This window comes from Corvus brachyrhynchos, unplaced genomic scaffold, assembly GCF_000691975.1.
Source record: "Corvus brachyrhynchos isolate BGI_N302 unplaced genomic scaffold, ASM69197v1 scaffold28, whole genome shotgun sequence".
NCBI lineage: Eukaryota > Metazoa > Chordata > Aves > Passeriformes > Corvidae > Corvus > Corvus brachyrhynchos.
The window spans coordinates 3953212-3959721 of NW_008246058.1; the positions used below are offsets into that span (position 1 = coordinate 3953212).

Consider the following 6510-nt stretch of genomic DNA (forward strand, 5'->3'; position numbering starts at 1 on the left):
GAACAAGATGCCAAACGGGCTTCCTACAATGTTGCCTTATGTTCTTCTGAAATTTATTCTTTTCCTCCTTCCATAAGCTGGTAAGGTTTCAGAATGAGTCTTTTTGCTACCTAAGAATATCTGCGGGCTGCAAGAAGACAAGGAATGCTTAAGTGGTTAAATTTCTGCTGACGGCAAATATAGTGCATAAATATTACTTATCTTGGTTGCCACTTTACCTGTGTATTTCTCTAGATTTTTAAATTATCATCACATAATTATCATTTTTGCTCACGATCACTCAGATTTCTTGTATAACCCAGCATTTTCCTTCCAGTTTGTACTGGTCCACGTGGTGCTGGGACACGCCTTCTTCCTAGAGTGATCCCTGCAACTGCTGAGTTTCACCTTGCAGGTGCAGGTTTCTTGCACCACTCACTGGCTGACTTTCAAAGTGACACATTAAATGAAATTCCCAAAGGTCAAAATTGGAGATTCGTGGTTAGAAATGGTGCCGCTGCAGAACTGTGATTGAAAAGTGAAGAGCTTTTTTTTTCTTTTCTTCCTTAAAAAAATCCAGTATTTGAGAAAACTGAACTGAATCGTGTAGACTGCAGGGAGTTTATAGTTGCTTAAGCTGCTGCCTCAGAAATTCCCAAGGCTTGGTTAAATGGGGCTTTGAGCCACCTGATCTAGTGAAAGATGTCCCTGCCTAGTGCAGTGGTGTTGAATGACATGATCTTTAAAGGTTCCTTGTGATCCAAACTATTCTGTGATGCTCTTGTCTGTTGTCTGTGGTCTCTCACAATTCACATTTAATAAGGCTTCTGTCTGACCTGTCTAAATTGTTTACTTGGAGTCCCCGGATCTCTAAGACCAGCAAAGAGCTTCCCAGCATCTTATGGACCAAGCAGGAGAAGTAATGTGTGCATATAATGAAAATCCATCCTCTTGTCAGCAAAAATCAGACAAAAAAGTAGAGGCCACCTAATTCGTTACCGACTTCCCAGCCACGGATTTTTCTACAAGCCACAGTTTTAAAAAAGTGTTTCACAAGTTTAAAAATCTGATTTATTTTTTGTGTTTAACTACATTTCTAATGATTAGAAAATGTCAACACTTAGGTTAAAATGCATTGTGAAAAACATCAGTCAACACCTGAGCGGCAGGGACTGCTGGTGCTGGGGGACCCTGCCCAGGAGAGGCTGTCCTGAGCCGCCTCCTCACTGCAGGACTTTGCCAGGACAGGCCCTGCTGGCCGTGGTGCCAGCGGCAGGCTCCGGGGATGCAGGGCTGTGTGGGAGGAAACTCCGTGTCAGCAGCCTGTTTTCATCGTGTGCAACGAAACCCCAAGGCCACGCCGTCCCTAATGGCTGCCGTGCACAAACAATGTCCCGATTGTCCCTCGCCGCTTGGACTCTCCTAGAAACGCAGTCACTGCGTCTGTATTAATTAAAAACAAAGCCTGCTTCCAATGGCCAGCTCCTGAACCCATTCCGGCAGCCACACTAAAGCAACCGCTGTGGGGACCTGGGTTGCTTTAAGCTCACACAAAGAGGTCCTGGGCTTGGCTTTCCTGGGGTCTGAAGGTTTGGTCCCACACCACAGCCTGCCTGCAGAAACCCCCTCAGTGCTGCCAGGCTGCCCATGCTGGCAAAGGCCGTGCCAGTCCTTGGCCAGGCTGTTTGCTGGGGGACAGCTTCAGCCTTATTATCTGCATGATGACAGACTGCAGGGCCACTGCTATTGTTTTATTTGAATCGCAGAGATCTTAAAGAGCCCCAGTCCTGTGCCCTAATCCCACCGTATCTGGGATGTACAAATACAGAAAAACCCAGGAGGGTCTTGTTCTTCCTAAACCTCTTGCTGAGCTTCCTGGGAGCACTGCTAGTTAAGAGAAGTAGGTCAGTGCTCCAAACACACAGATGTACTACACACATCAGACAGGAGAGATAGAGAATATTAAGCCTTCAAGTGGCTGTTACAAACTTAAGGGCAATTAAAATATTACCACCCTTTCGTATAAGCAATGTGAACAAAAGTGTCAATTAGTTTCAGTTACAACTTCGGAGTTCTGGACAAGCCTCTTCAGATGCATTTTCTTTTTGGTCCCCTGAACTGTGCATCCATGACTACACAGGCACCTGCCTCCGCCCTGCAGATGAACATCTGAGCCGTGTGTGACAGGATATGTCCATACTCCCTGTCTGGCAGCCTTTGCCCAGGGAGGAGCTGATGTCACTTTCCCACCTTTTGCTGTTGCCTCGTGACACACAAATGCAGTAAGCAAAGTGCCGCCCCATCCACTCACTCCTCTTCAGCAATGAACCAGACAACTTTATTGTAAGGAAAGGCACTTATTGCCACCCACTGCAAACCTCCCTCTACACTTATATGTTGTGCTGATGATTAATAAAAATAACTACATATGGGTGAGTCACTGGGGTGGTTTCATTCAGTTTGTAACTGCAATCAAAATAAAAGGTGTTCCCCAAAGGCTCATTCCCAGGCACTATCTAAATCCCTCCTGCAGGAAAGAGCTGACTGATATGGTGGTATAAACATCAATACTCACTGAGTTCACTTTAATCTGGTTAGTATTTGCCAAGCCAAATATTGCAAAACTAGTTAAACCCCTCATCACACCTCTAAAGAATCAAGCTCCTATGCACAAAATTTGGGCTGAGTTTGGTTGGGTTTTTTTTTTTTTTATTTTTTTGTTTTAAAGTAAAATAAAGGAGTTGAGAAAAAGGTTACCAAAATTTTTAGCCTTTGTTTTATTGAGTTACAACAAATGAGCAACAAGTTAGAAAAGTTGGATTTATGCAAACTCCCTGGCATCCTATTTGTGCAGCGTACTGAAAGGTGGGCAAGTTTTCCAAACCCAGCGCGGCAGAGGAACGCACTGGACGGCTCTTGCACCCAGGCTCCTGCTCTCCCTCTGTTCCCTCCTCACATGTGCACAGACACCTCCATGCAAATCCAAATTAGCAGTATTTGAAAAAAAGTGCACTCAGGAACCTAGGAGTCACCTAAAAATTTTAGTGGCAAGGGTTAATAAGAAACTTCTGTTGTGCGCTACAATGTCTAAAGCTGGAGGGCAGACTGCTGGTTATGGTGTCCATCGCTGTACCAGCCACAGAAACACAAACAAGTTTGGATTATGAAGCATCTTAATTTCCTCGCTCCAACCCCTCTGGGAGTTGTACTGCATGTTTAAACAAAAAGTGCTAAAAAACCCCCAAAACCAAACCAATAACCAAAAAACGGCATTCTAGCCAAATCTTCAGAGACCCACAGCTGGGGCTGGCTGGTGAAAAGTGAAGTACAGGAGCTGGAGAAGACTTGCCTTGTAGGAGCATGGAAAAGCAGAGATTTAAATACTTCAACCAGTAGCAGGTGGCCATAGAACAAACCAAAAAAGTCAAAGCAAGAAGAGAAAAAAAACAAAAAAACAAACCCCACCGCTCCAGAACATATTTAACTGGTCTGAAATGTAAACCAGGGTGGGGATCTGGGCTCAGGTGTTGATCTGCACCAAGACAACTCCAAAAGATTGCAACTCAAAACACTTCAGGAAAAAAAAAATCTTCTCTCCCTCGTCCACAAAAGACACTTCCCTCCCCCCAACCAACCCCAAAATTTCTCAATTGCATTATATGCAAGAATAGCTTGCACCTATTAAAAAAAATTAACAAAATTTTTATGTTGTACAAATCTGTTCCAGTAGAGGAAGAGGCTGGGCAGGGAAAAGTGGGTGGGAGAGAAACTAAGAGAAACCTATGTACAAGGACCTTTCCTCTTTCTTTCTTCTCTTTTGTAATGCAGTAGTAGGACTTTGGCACTATCAACAATTCCATGATGATGCTCCATGAGAGTATTTCTCACTGTGCCTCCACAAGCACAGTTTGAGACTTGGGAGTCACAACACACTCTCTCAACCCAGGCAGGAAAATAGAGTTTTCTTCTATTTTCAGGCAGCATTTCCCCTTCAACATCAGGGCAGTGTAGCTGAGGAGTACCCCTGCAAAAATTATAACAGCAGCATATTATTTTTTAAGGCACTATGAACTGTTTGAGCTGTTAACTAAGATGGCATCTGGTTTACATCCCTGCACATATGGTAACACTGTTTTGTGTTAACTGTACCCTGAGGCCTATCCTTATCACAGCCTCATGTGGTAGGGTATTGGATTTTTGCTGCATGTTAACAGCCAGTTAATAATCCCCTACAGATTTCTAACAGGGATATATGGTCCAGCCTTAGCTCAGGCAGATTCTCACACTGACTCAAAGATGATGCATGCACGTGTTTGGGGCAACTACTTTGCAACCACAGGACAGACGGTGCTAAAGCCAAGAAGACTTCAGGTCTCTCTCCCCCAGTTAATCCCCTCATAATACTTTTTGTTTTACATGATTTTATAAAATTACACAAACTACATGACAATGGAAAAAGGATGTGCTTGTGCTCTGCAGAGCAGCTTCCTGGTTCTGCTAGGACTCCTGCACCTACATAAAGGATGCACAGTGGACCAGAGATTAAAAAATGACCCCTCAATACCCAGCCTTCAAATAGCCACCACTTCACACGTATCCCCAGTTCCCAGGAAAAAGCAAGGGCTCTATGACAGGGATTATGCTCAGTTTTACCACACTGAGGTGTGAACGTGCAAGAAGTACAAACATCCTCCTCATCCACCCTGCAGCAGTGCTCACTGAAACCTGAGCTGACTTGTTATTTCCCACCTCTTATGGATGTTGCTATCTGGTCTGTTATTTCCCACAAAAGCAGTGAGCTCTATCTGGCATCTGCAATGCAGAAAGCAAGGCAGTCAAGCCCAGGAAAAGGCAATAGGCTTGCACCAACATCAAGGGGAAAAGTCCTCCCCCTATCCTCAAGACCTTCCCACACAGGCCCCTGTTCCTCCTGACTCACTGGAAAATTTTAATTGCTGCATTGGGTTTTGCTTCTCCCTCTGAAATCCTTCATTATATTAGAGCTTGGGTCTCTAATGCACCTCATTGGTTTCAGGGGAAAAAGCATGTCCTCCCTACTTCAGCCTAATTCCCTTGAATGTTTAAGGGTGACCTGAATTCTGCAAAAAACACTGGTCAATCCCATGCTGACTTACTTCAGGATGCTGACTTGGAGCCCAGTGCCAGTAACAGACACTATAGTGAGCTTCTTAAATGAAACCCTAAACCTCAAGAGAAGTGAGAACTTGGGCAGAAAGTGAGAAACCCCAGTGCTGTTCACTTTTAGTGGTTTTGGACACTGAGGAATGCACTGGGCCATGGGCAAACAAGTGTTCTCAGCTCCCGCAGCAGTGCAGAAGGAGCTGGAGATGCCAAAAGGACCCGGACTATTTCTGATGCTCAGTATCATGCATTCAGCAGATGCAAGGGATGACTGCCTTCAGGCCTCTGCAACTTTCACGCATGGTTTTACTTTGGCAAGTCTCCACAGAGCAGCAGTCACAGCCATCCAGCAACAGGGTGTTCAGCTACCTCGTTCCCACCATGAGCCACAGACTTTGGTGCCTACATCTTACAGGGTTCATGCTTAAAAAAGGAGGTCAGGAAGTAACTCTAAAAAAAGACAGCTTACTGTGGAAAGGTGGTGATGGGGGGAAAAAAGTATCATTCTGAGAGAAAACAAAAGTTCTGATCTTGGGAAAACCCCACAGGGAGACAACACTGAAGAAAGCCAGCAGTAGCTGCCAACCACTGGCACACTCTGGTCTTGCTCTCCTGTCTGATCTGTAGTTTGCTGTATTTAATTCAGAACCAGTTTCTGTTTGTCAAACTTGCACAAAGGAGGACAACAGACCTAATTTTGACCTGTGCTGCAGGAAGGCAGGAATCTCCCTATTGATGGAAAGGGAGCTAAAGCACCCTCCTGACAGAGCAGTGGGGCCTCACTACAAAAGGGACACAAGGCTTCATAACAGTCTCTAGAACACTTTCAGAGATGGCTTTAATGCACCCTACAGCAGCCACTCAACATCTGGAAGGCTGCAGTACCCTATGGGGACAGATCTCCCAGCCTCACTGTTCAAGAAACCTGACCTACTCTATGGAATAAATCCAATTTTGCCAAAAGCTTCAGATACAGACTTAGAGATACAGAGCCTCTTAGTCCTGGGATGGCAGAGCCTGGCATGAATCCTGCTCTCACAGAAGTCCAGTTCCTTGTGAAATTCCCTCTTGCTGCAGCAGCAGCAGAATCTGCCAAACATGGATCAGTTTTGGAAAAACTCAGTTTTTTAAGGCATAAGGTCTGTCTAGGCTATAATGCAATAGCTCTCTAATAGTTCCAAAATCTCCTAAAGATATATGTAGGAGAAGAAAGTGACCGAGATGGTCTGGAAGACCTGAGGTTTTACAGAAGCTGCACATGATTTCAGTCAAGAGGCGTATGGAGGTCAGTCACCAACAAACATTCATTTTAGACTACATAGATTAAGCTGGTAAAACAGCAACACCATGAATATGAAAGGAGCACACTTCTGCCCGATGTAGGGTTCA

General features: G+C 44.8%; 1 protein-coding gene across 1 annotated transcript in view; it reads right to left on the reverse strand.

Annotated features, from left to right (window-relative positions):
* Positions 1–2732: 2732 nt before the first annotated feature.
* The window catches only part of ZHX2 (zinc fingers and homeoboxes 2), a 49395-nt gene continuing 45617 nt past the window's right edge, over positions 2733–6510 (reverse strand). The window contains 1 exon segment of the mRNA XM_008642620.2: positions 2733–4003. The gene's annotated coding sequence lies outside the window, so the exon portion shown is untranslated.